Below are 20,280 nucleotides of genomic sequence, written 5' to 3' on the forward strand. Positions count from 1 at the left end.
CCCCGTCTCTACTAAAAATACAAAAATTAGCTGGGTGTAGTGGTGCATGCCTGTAGTCCCAGCTCCTCTAGAGGCTGAGGTAGGAGAATCACTTGAACCGGGCAGTCAGAGGTTGCAGTGATCAGAGGTCGCGCCACTGCACTCTAGCCTGGTGACAGAGCGACACTTTGTCTCAAAAAGAATTTAAAGAAATGGTGTTTAACATCCTTTAAGTTACATTTGTGTAAATGTGTTATTAAAATGTGTCCTAGCCAGGCCTGTAATTGCAGCACTTTGAGAGAAGGATGCATGAGCCCCAGAGTTCAAGACCAGACTAGGCAACAAAATGAGACCCCTATCTCCACAAAAAACCCAAGAATTAGCTGAGTGTGCTGGTGTGTGCCTGTGGTTTCATGTACATGGGAGGCTGAGGCAGGACGATCACTTGAGCCTAAGAGGTTGAGGCTGTAATGAGTCATGTTTGTGCTACTACACTCTAGCCTGGGTGAGAGATGGAGATTCTGTCTCAAAAAAGATTTTTTTTAATATGTTCCAAAATTAGATGAGATTTCTACAACTCCAACCTGTTGTGAAATGCATTATCAGTCATGATTATGATTATCTTAAATTTTTGTAGGTCACAGAAAAACTAAATTTTCTTATCAGTTGTAAATGCTCATTAGACTTTTTTAACCATGGCTCTTATGGATTTTTGTCATTCACAGTTATTACTTTAAATTATTATCTGGAAGCATTTACAATCAAGTATTGCACCAAATCGCTTTTCATGGATCTGCTGACCAAAATCAAGTAAAACAAAATTAATTATATGAAATTAAATAATTGATAAGCATAATGTTTTTTATGACTTTTATTTTAAAACATTGTTGGTTCTTTAAATGTTTTATTTTCCAGATTTAATGAACTTGTTTTCCAGAAGATGTCTATAGTTTGCAGTAATTTGGTAAAGAATACTTTTGTGAACAAAAACGGAAGCATTTGCTTTTTCTCTCTATTTGATATCTCCAAAGTTCAAAAACTATTTGTGAGATTTTTGTCTTATGAAAAAAATTGTCTTTTTTTCCCATAAGCTTAATAAAAATCTGCTCCCTCTTTATAAGCAGGATACAGTTGAAAACGTTGGTTACATGGCCAGGGTTTTGACTGAAATGTTGTACTTAAGAATGTGCATAATAAAATGCCTCGTGTATTGATCTGTTCTTGCATTGCTATAAGGAAATACCTGAGACTGGGTAATTTATTTGAAAAGAGATTTAATTGGCCCACAGTTCTGCAGGCTGTACAGGAAGCATGATGCTGGCCATCCGCTTAGCTTCTGGGGAAGCCTCAGGAAACTTACGATCACGGTGGAAGGCAAAGGGGAAGTAGGCATGTCACACTGCCAGAGCAGGAGGAAGAGAGGGGGTGAGGTGCTACACACTTTTAAAACCACCGTATCTCTTGATAACTCACTCATTCACTATCATTAGAACAGCACTGAGCTGATGGTGCTAAACCATTCAGGAGAACTCCATCCCTATGATCTAATAACTTCACACCAGGCCCCACTGGGAATTACAATTCGACATGAGATTTGATGAGGACACAGATCCAAACCGTATCACCTGCCTTTAAGAATTTCCAGGCTTACAGTAAGTAAGGAAAAATTTTCCCTTCCTGGCAGGTCCAAGACCCTTAAGACCGTAAGTAAAATCTAAAGCCTACTTTCATTTGGTTTCTTAGCCTTAGGAAGTTAAGAAATTTGAGATTCCTACATGATCATATGGAGAGAAAAAGTTATGTGTCTGAGGAAAACTTTAATATTAGATTGTAGCCCTGTGAATTATTTTTAAGTTCTTGTCATCCATCTGCCTGTAGATTGGACTAGATCCTGATTTCTAATTTTCTTCTAATATTTGGCTACAACTAAATCCCAATAAAGTCCTTCAACCCTCCTCCTAAGCAAGACTAGGGATGCTATGGGGACCTTCAGAGGATTTCCCTTTCTTAAAACTAACCAGGCCGGGAGTGGTGGCTCTTGCCTGTAATCCCAGTGCTTTGGGGAGGCTGAGGCAATCTGACTGCTTAAGGCCAAGAGTTTGAGACCAGCCTGGCCGACATGGCAAAATTCCATCTCTATTACACAATAATTAGCCGTGTGTAGTGGTGTGTACCTGTAATCCCAGTTGGAAGCTGAGGCAGGAAAATCACTTGAACCTGTGAGGTGGAGGTTGCAGTGAGCCAAGATTGTGCCACCACACTCCAGCCTGGGCAACAGAGCAAGACTCCATCTCAAAAAAAAAAAAAAAAAAAAAAAAAGAACTAACCAACTAGGGGAATTAGATATAAAGCTGGAGTTAAACAAGTAAGATCTCTGCATTCCTAACTCACCTTGCTTCAGTGTTCTCTTTCCAGAGTTCTCAATTTATCTAAATGGTCAGGGTAACCCATCAGCCTATGACAGCTCCTAAATCTCTAGCTATTCCCTTCCAGCTGGGACTCCTCATTGGCAGTCATTGCTTTGTGTTTATCCTGTTGGCCCCCATAAACCTCCTTGAAAGGGACTTCTTAGAAATCTGACATGCCCAAATTTCTTTCTCCCAAAAGGGGGAAATAATGCTTGAGTGGTCCTCACCAGATTTTACCCCAGAAATGGCTTTTACCCAAATTAGCATCTTTTCAGTGAGCCTCAACAATGCTACCCACCCTGCTCTCCAAGAGCCACTGGAGAGTCTTTGGGCACAATCCAAACGGGTGGTGACTCCTGGGATTATGATTAGTTGTGGGCACTCTGAAGGATGCAATTTACCTGGAGACATTAAGCCTAGTGAAGGAGCTAATTTAGGAAGGTTTCTGGAGTGTTGGTTTGGATTAGGCCCTGTTTGGAATAAATATATAATCAGGAGCCTTTCTCACGTTATTAACAGAATTTCCCACTCCACCACCCGAGCCATCAGGGCACAACAGAGGTCCCTAGATTCCCTTTGCTTGGGTGGTCCTAATTAGAGGCATCTAAGACCCTAAAGCTGGCCGAGTCTCTGAAAGGCACATCGTCAGAAAGCCTCTTGGCTGAACTTACTGGATTAAATTTACAATTTCCAGATATTTTCAGCTGGCTCCTCCCAATATAGGATTTCTTTTGCCCTGTGAGTCTTAATGATCCTTCACATATTTGGGCTAAGCATGTGGCTCTTCTTTAACGTTGTTCTAGCCTTTGTTAACAGATGTCTTCAAGAGACTCCCACCAGAATCATGCTGACCCAACACCTTGATACTTTAAACGCATTCCAGCTGGAAATTGGAACCAACTTAACCCAAGTTTGACTTTGCTTCAAACTTAACAGGTACTTGAGTGTGTCTCATAAGTAAATGGCTCTGGTTGTTCAGCTGGCTACTTGCCCTGCCACTAGGATTCCTGCACAGGATTAGATGGATGTGGAGCAGCAGCCAGCCACCCTGGTGCTGTGATGGAATGCAGCCAACCTATTCAATCATCAGTGCTGTCTGCGAACAGGTTTCAGTCGAGAGGGGGAATATGAATAAATGTAAACCTGAAAAAGCCAATTCTTTAGGATGAATCCCAAGTGACTAACTGAGCCTAAATTTTACATAAAGCCACTTGCTGACTACAGGTCACACATGTACTTGTAGTTCCCAAAAAAATCCACACTGCAGTTTAACTTTGGGACTCTCAGAGCTCACCTGCACAAACCAAGCAGAGCTCACCTATTAATTTATCAGGGCTCAACCATATCAACCTATCAGGGATCAGCTGTATCAGCCAATCAGAACTCAGCTGCATCAACCAATCAAAACTAAACAAGTTTCAATCCTTCATTTGCATAAATGGGCATGATTAGAAACCTGGGTGGGAACTTCCCTACTATAAAACCTGAACCCTTCCATTGTTCACTGGAATGCACTTTTGTTTTACAGGGAAAGCCTGCATCTCTCCAGTTTGCAAACCGTTCACTGGAATCAAGTCTCTTTCCCCCAGATTCCTTTTCAGAGAACTTTTGTTCACAGGCCTGTCACTGGCCACTGGACTTCCTGCAGTCTCGCTGGCCCTGCCAGGTGAAGCCAAGACTGGTCAAGCTTCCTCATGGGGGGCCTTTCAAGTCCTCCTTCTGCTCATATTAAGCAGTCCACTTTGTATTTTAAGGCATGTCTCAGTCAACCTAAAAGCACAGCCCTTTCCATTCCATATTTTATTTGATGATGCATCCAGAAAAGCAATTTGGGATTCAACTGAACATTTCAGTTCTCCTTATCAAATGTCCCTGTTGTTCTCCCACTTCTTGTCTCAGGAAGGATCAGGTGTTAGGTAATATTCAAGTGTGATACCAGGAGCAAGGTTAACTTGGGAGGTGAGAGAACCAACCTGCAATTAAAGTATCATGTGCTAAGTCCGCCATGATGTGCTTCTCTCCTTTGCTGCCATATTATTCATCCCTACCCAACCAGCAGGTCAGAAGAATTTGCTTGTGACAGTGAGATCCTCAGTCATAGAGATAAATTATTATTTTAGGCAGTGACTTCATAGCGGGCCAAGGGAAGCAGATAATAGTAAATACTCGTTTCTGATCAGCCACATTGGTCTTGTATTTGGTAAACTGGATGGTCAACTGCAATGATTGAATAGTGTCCCCCAAAAAGATATGGCCAAATTCTAATCCCCAGTATTTGTGAATGTGGCCTCTTTTGTAAACAGGTCTTGCTGGTATAATTAAGCTGAAGACCTTGAGATGAGGTCATCTGATGTCCTTATAAGAGACAAGAGAAAGAGATTCGAGATACAGAAACATGGAGAAGAGAGCCTAGAGGGGAAGGCCACGGGCCATAGAGGCAGAGACAAGCCAAGGAATGCCTGGGGCCACTAGAAGTTAAGAGAAAGGCATGGAACAGATTTTCCCTCAGAGCCTCCAGAAGGAACCAACTTTGCCAATGACCGATTTCAGACTTCTAGCCTCCAGAACTGTAAAAGAATACATTCTGGTGTTTCGTTGTCATTTTCAAAGGCAGCCCTGGGAAACTCATACAGTAGCCTCGTGGGACTCCAGGACCTGTCTTGGAGAAGGCCCTTGGGGTCAGGAGACCAGGTTCCAGGCCCATCCTCCACAGACTATACCAAAGAGAATTTTATGCCAAATCCTAACCCATAAAAGCAATCAAAGTGGAGTTCACGTGCTTGAAGCATGGTGGCAGAGCCCTCCCTGGCAGCCCAGGCTGAAAAGGCTTAAACCCCACCTTTCCAGTCTCACACTCCCCGTAACTATCACTAAACACATGCTCTTGTCTGAGGCACCTCCACAAATATTGAGGACCCCAGAAAAAGCCTGAAGTTACAGGTACTGACATGCAGCCACTGTACCTGCCCTGACATTGGGCTGATGAGGCCTTGATGCTCAGCTCCATCAATGACAAGATGGCCTCAGACAAGTAGTTGCTTCCCTGAGCCTCAGTCTTCTTACCTATAAAACGGGAATCCTGGTCTGCTATGGACTGAACTGTGTCCTCCCAAGATTCATATGTTGAAGCTCTAACTCACAATGTGACTCTCTGGAGATAGGGTTTCTAGGAGACAATGAAGGTTAAACGAGGTCACAGGGTGAGACCCTAATCTGATAGGAGTGTAGCTTTATAAGAAGAAGAACAGAACTTTCTCTTTCTCTTTTTCTCTTTCTTTTTCTCTCCCTACCATGTGAGAACTTAGCAAGAAGGTGGCTGCCTGCAAGTAAGGAAGAGAGCCCTCCCCAGAATCCAACCGTGCTGGCTCCCTGACCTCAGGCTTTCAGCCTCCAGGACTCTGAGAATCAGATTTCTGTTGTTTACACCACCTACTGGTTTATGTTTATTTGTCATGGCAGCACAAGCTGACTAACGCACCATCTCACTCAGTTAATTGGGGGATTAAGTGAGAAACACAACTACAGCAGCAGCCGACAGTGGTCACTGGTAATCGAGACAAGGTAACCTCCCGTGTCCTCTTTTCTTATTCCACTCCTCCTGGCCCCCACTTATTTCATCTAGAAGACTCTTTATCATCTATCCTTGACAGGCCTGTTCAGCTTCACCTTCTGCCACTCCACTCCATGCATGCTTATAATAGATGAATGCAGCCATGACTTTGCACAAGCAGGTCCTTCTGCTTAGATCCCCTCTCCCTTTACCTTCTTTCTACACACCACATACATGCATGCATACACACACACACCCTCCACATTCCACCAGACAGACTACTATTTATCTTTCAAGACTGTCTCAAATGTCACAGCAGAGTAGCTCTATATCTTTCCCCCATGCATCAAGGCTGTGTGTCTGTACTTCTCTGCCCCTGTTGCCCACACTAACCTGTGCACATGTTGAGAACATGCCTGGGGCAGGCCCTGTGCACAGGTGCTTTGGGATAGCCACGCCCCTCCCTTGCTTACAGAACTGGGAGTGAATCATGCCTGGGGCAATGAATCATGCCTGCCCTGAATCCTTGCCGCAATTTCCTCCCCTCAGCCAAGTGTTGGTTCAGGGTGTTATGTGACTTGGTTTGGCCAGTGAGCTGGAAGGGGAGGTCAGCTTTTGCCTGGGAGGTGGATGCTCTCACATGTGAAGGAGATGCTCAACCCTGCAGGGGTCATCTTGTTACAAAACCAAAGAGTCTCAGACATGCCAATACATTGTTGAACTGCTGACACAATTCTGGAATCCCTTACCGTCACACTTCTTGTTACGTTAGGTGATAAATATCTATATTATTTAAGTCATTGTAAATTAGAAACTCTGTTAAACGGAGTGCCCACCTCACATTAGTGTTATGAAGACTGAGTGAGGCTGTGGCCCCGACCGAGCGGGTTCTGACTGCTGAGTGCTGAGAAAAAGCACCAGCTGGGCTGACCAGAACAGCTCTGCACTGCCTCATAGGACACATCTGTGGCAGAATGGCCTCGTATTTCATCGTTCTGCTAACCCTCAAGGAGATGTGTAAAGTACCTAGTGTGTGAGGGTGGCCATGTTTGGCCTGAGTCAAGAATTACTAACTTGACTAGAAGGTAACCCCATGTTTTATTCAGTGTGGGCTGTCATAACAAAGTACTGTAGACTGAGTGGCTTACAAACCACAGAAATCTATTTCCCACAGTGCTGCCGGGTAGAAGTCCGAGTTCAGGGCACCAGCATGGATGGGTTCTAGTGAGGGCTCCCTTCTGGGTTGCAGACAGCTGATATGATTTGGCTGTTTCCCCACTCAAATCTCATCTTGAATTATAGTTCCCATAATCCCTACATGTCACAGGAGGGAGCCTATGGGAGATAATTAAATCACCGGGGCAATTACCCCCATGCTGTTCTCATGATAGTGAGTGATTTCTCATGAGATCTGATGGCTTTGTAAGAGGCTTTTCTCCCTTTGCTTGGCACTTCTTCCTGCCGCCATGTGAAGAAGGATGTGTTTGCTTCCCCTCCTGCCATGACTGTAAGTCTCCTAAGGCCTTCCCAGCCATGGTGAACTGTGAGTTAGTTAAGCCTCTTTCCTTTATAAATTAACCAGTCTTGGGTATGTTTTTATTAGCAGCTTGAGAATGGACTGAGACAACAGCCAGCTTCTCCTTGTCTCCTCATATGGCAGAAAGAGGGCAAGAGAGTTCTCTGGGGTCCCTTTTATAAGGGCATTAACCTCATTCATGAAGGTTCCACCCTCATGACCTAATCACCTCCAAAAGCCCCACCTCCTAACACCTAACTGGGGTGAGGATTTCAGCACATGAATTCTGGGGCAGCGGACGGGACACAAGCATTTAGCACCTCATAAAGGTTTGTCTTCTCCAACGTGTCTTACTATTTTCCTCTCTCGCTCTCTTTTTATTCTTTTTTATTTTTACGTTTTTGAAAGAGTCTCACTCTGTTGCCCAGGCTGGAGTGCAGTGGCACGATCTCGGTTCAATGCAACCTCCACCTCCCAGGTTCAAGTGATTCTCCTGCCTCAGCCTTCCAAGTAACTGGGATTACAGGCACCTGCCACCATGCCTGGCTAATTTTTGTATTTTTAGTAGAGATGAGGTTTCACCATGTTTGCCAGGCTAGTGTTGAACTCCTGACCTCAAGTGATCCACCTGCCTCAGCCTCCCAACGTGCTGGGATTACGGGTGTGAGCCACGGCACCTGGCCACTCTCTTTTTATTAAACCCAACACACCTTAAAACAACGGCCATCAGAATGTAATATTGGGTGCCAAAAGATAGGGAAAAGCAGTGGTTTTTCCTGCCCTCACTACTACTCAATACAATTCTGACATCAGATGAACATAACAAGAATCAGTTCTGCAGTGGACAGCAGCTGAGTGTTTTATCATTCAATTCAAGATCCTATCTACCTAGAGATAGCGTGCAGTCCCACAGGTTGAGGGCTCAGTCCCACAGGACTTCCCCCACTTCAGATGCCAACTGCAAGCCCAAGTTATGACCTGAGCTTCTGATGGACCAGCCACAGATCCTACAAGTTGGGTTTCCCAACACTCCCTCCTTGGGTTTGACTAATTTGCTAGAGTGGTTAGCAGGACCCAGGGAACCCTTTACTCATGTTCACTTATTTATTTTAAAGGATGTTACAAAGGCTACAGATGAACAGCCAGATGGAGAGATGCCCAGGGCAAGGCCTGCAGGAAGAGCTCAGAGTCTCTGGAAGTTCCTAAATTCAGTCCTTCTCGGTTATTATACAGACTTCATTACATGGACATGATGGATTACAACATCATTAGCCACTGGTGATCAATTCATTTCCTCCCTGCCCCAGAGATTGAGGGCATGGCTGAGAGTCCCAACTCTAATCCTGCCTTGCTCTTTCTAGTGATCAGCCCCCATCCTGAGGCTACCTGGGAACCCCCAGCCACCAGCCGTCTCATTAGCATTCAAAAGCCACTCTTACCACTCCAGAGATTCTGAGGTTTTTAGGAATTATATGTCAGGAAATGGGAGATGAAGACCAAATATATATTTCAGAATATCACAGGTCCCTTCCAAGCCCCAAGGCTCCAGCCAGTGAGGCTATTTCCAGGTGAGGATTGAGCCTCCCTGCAAAGAGGTCAGGGTGCTCACAGGCTACTGGACAAGTGCCCACTTGCACCCCAAGGGCTCCTGACGTCCTCCTGTGAACATAAATCTACTCTTGTCTAATGGTAAGGGAATCCGGCATAAATGTGCATTGGGTGACATGGGGCCAAGGGATAGCATTGGACCAAGAATCATGAGCCCCAGGCTTGGTTGTTGCTTCATCACTAACCAACTGAGTCACTTTGGGAGAGTCCCACACTGTCCCTGAAGCCCCTTCCTTCACTGTAAAAGAAGGGCCTGAGTCATGTAACCACTAGTATCCTATGAATTTGAAATTGACTCCACCACTTGCTGTAACTTTGAGCTAGTTATATCTTTAACCTCCCAGAGCTTCCATTTTTCTTATGTGTAAAGTGGGCATGATCATAATCCTGTCTTGGTAAGGTTTAGAAAGAACTTATATAAAGCACTAGCACTGGGCTAGCCAAGAAACAGGCACTTATATAGCAGAAATTGTCATCAGTTCCAGGTATATTTGTTTTCGCTGTGACAAAAGTGTGAAACAGACCACTACTACCACTTTTAGACTTGGAATCACAGATGCCTTGCTCAGTGGGGCTGGAGAAGCAAACAGGGATAAATTTGGTACTGAGCTCATATAGCAAGACCCAGACCCCGTGCTGCTGTCCAGACCAATGTCCCTCCTGGTGAAGTGAGTTTTAAAAAGACATCCAGGTTGGTGCCATAATGAGAAATGACTGAGAGCCTTAAGTGAAAACAGCAAGCTTTTACTAATCAATAGCGGCCATTTATTTCAGAGAGCAAAAGACACATTTCAAAAGACACATTTCAAAAGACGTTGGAATTGGAAATGCATCCAGCATCCTCAGCCTGGGTGCTGAGAAGGTGTGGAATAGTAGCCTGACATTCCGAACTGGAAGCCATACCTCCCTGCCAAGCAAGGTCACCACCAGGGAACTCCTCCCAGCCTCCAACAGCCCCCTCATTGGGAGGCTCTGCGTAGACACCCCAGGCCCAGTTTTCTCAAGGAGATTTCTGGCATTTCAAAAGCAAACCATCTTCCACTTTTCTCTTCTGGATGAAAACTGATTTTTTAAAAAGCTTCTTTTAAAGAGATGTCCATTGTGAACATTCCTACACCTGCACAGATACACTCATCTGGCCAGTTGCTGTTCAGTAAAACAGTGGCAGAGACAACCCTCATCTACCCTCCTCCACCTCTTGTCCTGTCCCCCTCCGCCCATGTTAGGTTGGGGCTGCAGGACTATTGTGGCCATTGAAATCCAAGCAGCAGCTGCAGGCTCTCGCCCTGGCTGAGGTCCTTAAGAGCTGGTGTGGTTCCTCCGTCTCTTTCTTTCCCTGTCCTGCAGGCCTCCATCTCTCTCATCCTCTGCAGAGGAGTCACTGCAAGAAAGTGGAGAGCCACCTGACCCACATCCGGCTTTGTGAGTAAGATCTAAACCTGAGACTTGAAGGTTGTCTACTGTGGCTGCTACCATTGCTACCCGAACTAATAACACAGGGTGTGTTTTCAGACAGTCCCTATCACATTTTCAGAAGCGGGTACAATTTTCTATCCCATGCTTATGTCTCAAACTTGTACTTATGGAACCTCCACTGTGTGCCAGGCACTACTAGGGTAGGGGTTGTTAGGAAGGTGAGTAAATCCCTCCCCAACCTCCCCTAAAGGATTGTGCCATCTATTAGGGCAAGACAGATACATAATGAACACACATTCCTGAACAGATCTGTCTCGACGGTGTGGGCAAAGTAATGGTCTCTGAGGAACTGTCTCCCAGCTCTCATGTTAGCAAATCCAGAGCAATCACAGGAGCTAACAGGAAATATTAGTGTTAAAGAGTGTGCTTTCTTTTCTTTTCTTGTTCTTTTTGAGACAGAGTCTAGCTCTGTTGCCCAGGCTGGAGTGCAGTGGCACAATCTCAGCTCACTGCAACCTCCACCTCCCAGGTTCAAGTGATTCTCCTGCCTCAGCCTCCCGATTAACTGGCATTACAGGCACCTGCCATCATGTCCAGCTAATTTTTGTATCTTTAGTAGAGATGGGGTTTCACTGTGTTGGCCAGGCTGGTCTCGAACTCCTGACCTCGTGATCCACCCGCCTCAGCCTCCCAAAGTGCTGGGATTTTACAAGCATGAGCCACCGAGCCTGGCCAAAGAGTATGCTTTCTTTGGTCAGGCATAATTGAACAGATTTTATTGAATCACATTCAATTATGCTATTAATGGATTCTTAATTCTTCATTTAATGAGCACACAGTGACCTAGGCGCATTCCTCATGGAAATAGACCCAACCCCAGGAAAGAGACAGTCAAGTAAAAGTTCAGTAAGCAAATAAACTCACAGGAAAGTGTTTATTCTCTCAAGTTATGAAATAAAAAGCAAAGCAGGCTTGAGGGTCTTTTGATACCTTGAGGGTCGTTTGATACCTACTAGGTCATTAAAAAATTGTGTTTGTATAAAACATCTGTATTGGTTTGCTAGGGCTTCCATAAAAAAATACCACAAACTGAGTGGCTTCAACAACAGAAATTTATTGTCTCACAACTCTAGAGGCCAGAAGTCCAAGACCAAGGTGAGGGCAGGGCTGGGTTCTTCTGAGGATGGAGGCAGCCTCGGCCCCAGGCCTCCGTCTCTAATTTCTGGGGCTTCTCAGGCGGTCTCTTTGCTTCTCGGTTTATGGACGCTTCACCCCATCTCTGCCTTCATCTGCACGTGGTGCCCTCCCTGTCTGGGCACTGTCTCTGCACCCAAATTTCCCCCTTTTTATAAGGAAAACAATCATATTGGATTAGGGCCCACCAAAATGATCTCATCTTAACTTGGTCCTCTGCAAAAGCCCTATTTCCAAATAAGGTCACATTGAAAAGTTCTGGCGGTTTAGGCTTCAATATCTCTAGAAGACGTAATCAACTCCTAATGATACCAGCTCTGGCAATACCGAGGTGACACTGGTCTGCTCACACGATGCTGTTTATAGCAGTAAAAATGGCTGTAAAATGTTAGGGAAGCAATATGGTAATGCGCAGCAGTAACTAGCAAGGTAAATAGCCTTCCCTCCGCAGGCCCCACTCCTAGGGATGCATCTCATACCTGCCGTGCAGGTCAAATCAGGGTGTTAGTCTCCCCAGGGGTACACAGCAGCGAATGGGAAGGACTCAGTGCTGTGGGTTACAAACACTTTTCTGCCCCCATTATTTTAATTATATTTAAATACATGTATATTTTGTAGTCACCATTTACAGCCCTCAAATGTGCATTTGCTATTGCTACTAGAACTTTGATGGGAAAGTTTGAAAAGATCTGTCTTCAGGAAATAGTTCAACATAAGCCCAAACCTCTAGACAAAGATGATTACTGCAGCATTACTGCTATTCCCAAACTAGAAACAAGGGCCCATTCCAGCTACTGTTTGCCAGGCGCCTCTGTCTGTCAGGCATTGTGCTAGCGCCTGGGGATGCAGTGGTAAAACGTCATTCCTAGTCCCTGTTTGCAAACAGCCTGTGGGTCCCCATTGAGGAATGTTTTAATACATTGTATTCTTAACATGTTAGCATAACATGCAAGCATTCAATGGTAGCAAAGAAAGATGTAAATAACATTTAAAATTCACAAAGATTTAATTGAAATGGCACACTATACAGCTAGTGCTCGACTTACCACCACGATTGGTTCCGACAGACCGGTCGTAACACGATTTGGTCGTAAGTTGAGTAGGCTATATGCACGCAGAGATGGTAGTGCTGCCGGAAGCTGGTCCGCACTGTCGTACGCCCAGCTGGGCAATGTTTGCGCTGCCAGATGCGGAGCAGTCGTGGCTAGCGATTGTGGTCATAAAGTTGAATGGTCGTAAGTTGTATGGGTCGTAAGTCGATCAATACCTGTACTATATCTGAAATATGCATGCTTGTTGACTTTTGTCTGTTTTATTCACTTCTGTATCCCTGATGCTGAGAACAATGTCTGACATGTAGTAGACGCTTAATAAGAATTTGGTGAACGGAATTAGTGTACTAAGGACTGGGAGGTTATATGCAAAATAAAAATAATAAAAGGAAGCCACTGTTGTACTTGGGTCAGAGAATCATGAGTATGTTGTCTTCCTTTTTTCAAAAAAAAAAAGTTCTATGCAGCTGTTACTACAGGTTGTTGAAAATAATAATTTTTTTTAAAGACCTAGATGCATCTAGTATTCATCTATCAAGGGAACGCAAATCTTGAAAAGAATTGAAAATAAAAGCACTATGTTTCTAGAATTACCACCCTCCCACCGCACCCGCCCCCCCCACCTCCAGGAGGAGACCATTGCAGGGTGCAGAGGTCCATGTGAGAAGTAATGAGCCCAAGCTACGGAAGTGCCAGGGTCTCAAGGAAGGGCTGATTCCCCAGATGCTCTCATCTTGCTTACCCAATTTCTCTGCTCCAATTTCCCTAATGTTGCCCTGGTTTCTGCTCCCCTTTCTGGCCTTCCTCATCTTAAAGAGGAGTGAGGCTTGGTACCCCATATTGGAGTGACTTCCAGACAAGCTTAGGAAAGCCTATCTTGAATAAGGAGCTGGTGCGGTCAATGAGTTGTGACAGGAAGATGATATTGCTAGCTGTCCTGGCAAAATAATATACCTGTACAAATAAAAACCAAAATGAATTCTCAAAGTCCCATTGCCCCTCCCCAGGCAGTCAAATGGCTGAAGTCAGAAAGCTGGTGGCTCCCTGGACAGCTTCTTCCCTCCCTTCTGCCTGCCAACATACTCATAACCGATCCTTCCTTGAGCCTTCCAGATTCTGCCTGAAAGAATATGTCTGAAATTCTTCCATTCTGTTCACTCTGCACCACCATCTGAATCCAAATAGCCCCAGAAACTCACCTGGATTTCTGCAGCACCCGCTAACTGGTCTCCCTGCTTCTGCTATTGGCCTCTCTGATCCATTTGCGACACAATAGATAAAGATATATTTTTTAAAACACAATCCAGATTATGTCACTCTCTTGCTCCATGTCACTGCCTTCAGTGGTGTCCATTTCACTTGGGATAAAATACAAAACCTTTAACATGCATGCGAGGCACCTGTGTTTTGCCCCTGCCTGTCTCTCCATCCCTTCTTTCTGCAGAACCGCCCTGGTGCACTTTGCTGGCTACCGCCCCTCGTGCACTTGGGCTACACTAGCCTTTTCAGTCCCTCAAGTGACTCAAGCTCTCCTGTGCCTCCAGGCCTTTGCACGTGCTGTTCTTCCTGCTTGGAATGCTCTTACCCCTACCCTTCGCCTAATTAACAGCCATTCCATTCTTCAAATGAAAGGCTTTAAAATCATCTTTTCAGAAAGATCCTTTTTAACCTCTTCATAGAGGTTAGAAATCCATGTTGTGCTTTCTATAGGACTCAGGACTTTTATTTATGCAGTTACCTAAATGCATACATTTCTTGTTTGTGTGATTATCGGTTATTGGTTTAATATCTGTCTCTGCCATTAGCCTACAATCTCTATGAGAGCAGAAAACACGTCTGGTTTGTTCTCCATTGTATACCTACCCAATGCCTAGCAAGATACCCGGCTCATGGTGAGCCCTCATCACATATTTGTCAAATGAATGATTAAGTGAACAAACCCAGATATCAGTTATATCACAAGAAATATTTCCTGGTTATGCCCTTAATCGGTTGCATCCAAATTTATTCAAGAGTTACATGATGAAGAGCAAACCAAACACATAATTCTTTTGCTAACGTGGAGGATGCATTCCGAGGACATACTTCTTGGTGTGACAGTTCATTTCTAGAGGCAGAAATACTGCAGGCAATCAGATGTGGCCCAAGGCACCAGACAAGGGTTTATCTTGCAAACATCATGAAATACTTTATAAATTTGGCAATTTCAGGCTGCAAGGGATGAAGACATTCTCAGCTTGTCTCAGTGGAGGTCTATCAGTTAGAATTCTTAATATTGCATGTGACAAAAGACCTAACTCAAGCTGCCTTAAACAACAAAGAGGATGTATTGGCTTCATAGCTGAAAGTCTAGACACAGGACTGTCCTTCTTCAGGAAAGGCATGATTCTGTGGCCTACTGACGTCACCAGGGGCCCAGTTTCTCTCTGGGGTTTACCTGCCTGCCAGCCATTTCTTTGTCCTTAGGTTGCACAAGGTCATTCAGGTTCTCCTTCCATGGAAGCAAAAGGGCTGCAGCCACCCCACCCTCTCATCTTCACACCCCCTGAGCTAGAGAAGAGAGCATCTTTATTCCAGAATCTTCTGCAGTGAGTCTCAAACCTGACTGATGAGGAGAATCACATGACAAGCTGATTTTTAGAGTCCCATGCCAGCATCTCCACCCAAACTCGGTGTATCTGGTGTATGGCCTGAGAATCTGCAATTCTTGAATATCCTTTACAGAAAACTCTAAAGGAGAAACCAAAATTGTCATAACTCCACCATTCAGATGACACTGAAATCCTCCACTAAAAGTAGCCAATGCACAAAGCAGAAAAATCAAGCAGTACTAAATGAAATGTAAGAAGTCCCTTCCCTTCCTTCCCTCAAAGGTGCTACTGTTATCAGCTTCTTGTAGATTTTCCATTGAAAAAGAATTTGTGCATTTACCAAAGCATATGATGTATCCTTTTAAAGGTTTTGTGGAAAATGGATTACACCATTTATATTGTTCTGCTGCTTGATTTTTTCACTACACAACATAACTCAGAGACTGCTCTATATCAGCAAATGGAGTTCCTACTAAATCTCCTTAAAAGATCTGAGAATGTGCCACAGTTTATTTACCCAGGTTCCTATTGATGGAGATTGAGGTTGTTTGCTATACCAATATCGCTGCCGTGGCCATCCATCCTTGTCGGCGTTGACACTCTTGTGGGAAATTTCAGTCAACTTCTGTCAATAGAATTGCTGGGTCAAATGTTACTCATCTTTTAAAAATGTTGAGGTATGTTGATGAAATTCCTTTAGTTGAGATTTACTAGTCTGTTTCTATTATCATTTGGACCTTCACAAATGGTGCCCTTAGTTACATGTGAGTGTCTTATGCCAGCATGGGGTGGGGGTACTGAGAATCTAAGTTTTTAAAAGCCAGTCATGTGATTCAGAAGCTCATGCGGTGTGAGAGCCACTGCCCCATCTGGTCGCACAGGTGCCAAAATCTATCAAGGCTGCATTCACTGCTTCCATACCCTCACCAGCAATGGGCATCATGAAACTTTACAGCTTTTGCCAATCAGGTTCATGAAAAGTGGTCTGGCAGTGTTTTGATTTGCGTCTCTTTACTTCTGAGGAAGGATGAGCAGCTCTTCACATGTTTCCTGTTCACTGGCATTTCTTTTCCATGTTCTGCCAGTTCAGATTCCTGGCCCAGCTTTTATTGAGTTATTTGTATATTTCTTATTTATAGACATTCTTTGCAAATTATAGAAATCAGTGTGTGTTCCATCTGTGTTCCAAATACTGATTTCCCCTTGTTTATAATTTCTTCTGACTCATGAGTTAGTTTGTTTAGCTATACAAGGTTTTTGCTTTGTTCGGTTTTAATATGGTGATATTTTAAAATCTTTGGTCTTTATGGTTTCTGGAGGAATCAAGTTTTTAAAACTCCCCAGGTGATTCTGCCGAGTTTGGGAGTCCCTGTCTTACAGGTTATATAGATAAGGAACAGAATACAGTCCCTACCCTTTGGGGTTTACAACTGCGTGACAGAAAAATGAGCTTACACATAAAAGAGAACGAGGGATAAAGGGCACTGTGAAGTTTCCAATGAGCCATGCAGATTCTTGGCTTGGCATCAGAAGCCTGACCAATCCACGCTCCTCTCCTCAGCACCGTCCCCATTCAGATCCTCGTGGATGGGACTGGGAGATCCCATCAGGCAGCAGAAGGCAGAGGAAAGCCAGCCACACAGCGGAGGGGAGGTGACGAGGGCGGCAGCACAGAACAGTGGAAGTGAAGCCTTCAGGCCCCAGCACAGGCTCCTGGTCTCAGAAGGTCTTAGACACCATCCTCCCCGCCCTCCCTCCAGGGCCCGGAGGCCTGACTGCAGGGCTGGCCCTGCCCTCTTCTGGACAAGCTCCGAGGCAGAGTCCTTTCCTCCTCTATCTTGCCCGACCTTAGACAATGAAGTAAACAAACAAAAGGAACACCTGCATGAGGTTTTGCTTTGTTCCATTGGAAATTCTGAGAAAAGCTGGATTTTCGTCGGCTTCAGTGGGGAGAGGAGAGCATAAAGCTTCAGGGAGGAAACCAGCGTCCAGCACGGGGTCTCTGGAGGGAAGGAGCTGGTCCTCACTCAACCCGCTTTCCCTTACAGCTTCTAGAACAAGGTCCTAGATTAGATATACTGCGTCTTGAATGAATCAATCTATCAGTGGGAACGTATTTGAGCTGGGCCTGGAAAGACTAAGGACAAGGATCATTTCTTTCTTTTCCTAGTGAAAGAGTGCCTGACACACAGTAAGTGCCTAATAGTGTTGATCTGAGAAGTCAGGGGAGGTGAGGGTGGTGGAGGGAGTAAGGTGCAGCATTAAGAACACGAAAATCATATTCATAAGACAATGGGGGCAGCTTATTTAATGAAAGATTCTGTGAAGAAAGTACACATAGAAAAACAAGTTGGGAGCCTTGAATGCCAGGTAAGGAATGTGGATCTCTGTCTACAGGTAGGATCACTGGTGACTGTGCTCAGGCCACGACATGGTTAAAATCAGTGTTTTAGGAAGACTTGTTTGGTGGCAAAAAGCAAGATGGATTAGAAGTTAGAAGGAAAATCAAGAACACACAGACAAGAGGGAGTTAGGGTCTGGGCTAAAGTTGAGACACTGAAATTGGGGAAGAAGAAATGGATTCATGACGCTTGGCAAAGGAGGACCTGACCTGGTGACCGACCCGTCCTGGAAGGGGGCAGGTGAGAGGGAAGGAGGGAGAGAGAGGACCCACAGGCAAGCCTGAGCAGCTTGGGGGTTTGTGCCAGAATGGTCTGCTCACTTGCTCCCTTTGTGTGAGAGTCATATTGTCCTAGTCCCCAGAATCTACTAGCATAAGCTTGTGCGACCCATGGCCCGCAGGCCAGATGTGGCCCAGGACAGCTTTGAATGTGGCCTAACACAAATTCATACACTTTCTTAAAACAGGATTTTTTTTTTTTTGCATTTTTTTTTTTTTTTTTTTTTTTAGCTCATCAGCTATCGTTAGTGTATTTGATGTGTGGCCCAAGACAATTCTTCTTCCAGTGTGGCCCAGGGAAGCCAAAAGACTGGACACCGCTACACTGGTACGTTCTGCTTAACTCACCTCTAGACTCACACTTTGCCTTCTTTGAGCATCTAGCATGCCAAAAGGAAAAAGGCAAGAAGACAAAAGACTAAGAGACACTCGCACAGGCAGGAGCCAGGCTCTGGGCCTGAGCACTGGCTGAGGATCAGCGAGGAGACAGGGGGACAGAGGCCGCGGGGGGCACGGCATGTCCCCCTTGGTGCACAGGGAGGGTGGAGCCACCTCCCCAAGGCCTCCACCACCAGCTGAATGGAGACTTCCTTTCTGCAGGAAATGGGGAGAGCCTGGAGGAATGAATGGTGAGCCAGCTCTGAGTGTCATCAATAGGGAGGGACAGAGCCCAGAAGCAGAGGGTTCACCTAAGGAGCAGTCTCGCTGACAGGGAGGGAACTGATGAGGACTGAAGCAAGGGTGGTGGCAGTGGAAAGCAGAAGGCACAGCCAGGGACGATGGGACAGGATTTGAGAAGAAGGTAGGTCGGAGCTGGCTGGGAGCCGCCTTGTCCCTTCTCTAGGCTGTCACTTGCACTCCCTCACTGCAGCTGCCCCTTTAAGGTGTAGGAGCCCTGGTGAGAAGGGCCTAGAAGGTGTAGTGGTGAAGGGGCCCCGACCTGCTGGTCCCATCTCCATGCTGTGTCTTGCACACCTCCTAGGATCCGTGTGAGACTCCAGGCTGCCACCTCAGGAGTTCAGTCTCATGGGAAAGTCCAAAAGTCATGTTTTGATTGGTTGCAAAGGCCCAGACAATAGCACGGCTACCATGGCTGAAATCCCAGTGCTGCTGCTGTGGAGAGGAACTCAGCATGCGCGAGCTTCATGTCACCTGATGGACAGGACGTCTGAGATAGCCAGAAGGGGCACCTGCCTGGCCTTACTTCACTTATGGAGACTCCTGAGCTAATGATTCCTCCAGAAGCCTTACAGAAAACGTGTGTCCAGTAATCACTTTCTGCTTTCTACACTCCTAAAAGTTAACTTCAAAACTCTGCATTCTCAAGAAAATCGGGCTCTTTATTATCAAGAAAAATCAACAATTCTCCCAAGTTTGCCCTAATTCAAAAGAGATGGACTTCATAGCACCATGCTACACCCATATCTGCCCCTGAACTACAGCTATTTCCATGTCTTCACTCTTGCTCATTATCTTCTTTAAAAAAAAACGTAGTCCTATACGGTACATTAAAATAGTCCAATAATATTTATTCAATTATGAATCCAATAATAATAGTTGATCATGAAACATAACAGTAAACCCACCACCCCACGTGAGACCTAGAGCCTTGCCAATACTACCGAAGATGCCTGTCCCAACACTGGTTTGATTCCTGCACGTATCCATGGGATTGACTTTCTTCCCTCCATTTGATTCTAATCTTCCTGAGGTCCAGGAACACCTTCCGATTTCAGCTCCATCGTACCTGGAATCCTCCCACCCCAGCCTTCAGGATGCAATAGAAGTAAGATGAGAATGAGCATGTGATGATGAATAACAGATCACTCAGGACTTTGCAATTTATAAGTAAAATTATTTTCTACGGTTTTAATTATGGTGACTCATGCAATTTTGGTGTAATTAGCCTTTTATTCTTACTCATATTTTAATTATGAAATAAATATGCAAATTTATGCTAATAGCATAGTTAAGCAAATTATCCGTTGCATTTGAGGAAGCACTCAGGCAAATTTTAAAATGGGATCATAGTTCTGACAGTTACAGGAATGGACATAAAAACAACGGGCAGAGTGCCCTGCATGCACAGTGAACACGGCCCTAGAGATAGAGCTTTCATGAACGTGTGCTGAGATGTTCCCAGAAGAAAGAACGTTTTCCCGTCCATTCCTGCTGGGCTCCCGGATTCAGATCCGAGCCTGTATCCCTGGGTCTGCTTGTGTGCTAAAGCTCCCGACGATATGAGCCAAGCCAGATCACCTTTATTCCCAGGCTTTCCAGAAAGAC

This window comes from Sapajus apella, unplaced genomic scaffold (genome assembly GCF_009761245.1).
Source record: "Sapajus apella isolate SASKATOON/1434 unplaced genomic scaffold, GSC_monkey_1.0 scaffold32, whole genome shotgun sequence".
Lineage (NCBI taxonomy): Eukaryota > Metazoa > Chordata > Mammalia > Primates > Cebidae > Sapajus > Sapajus apella.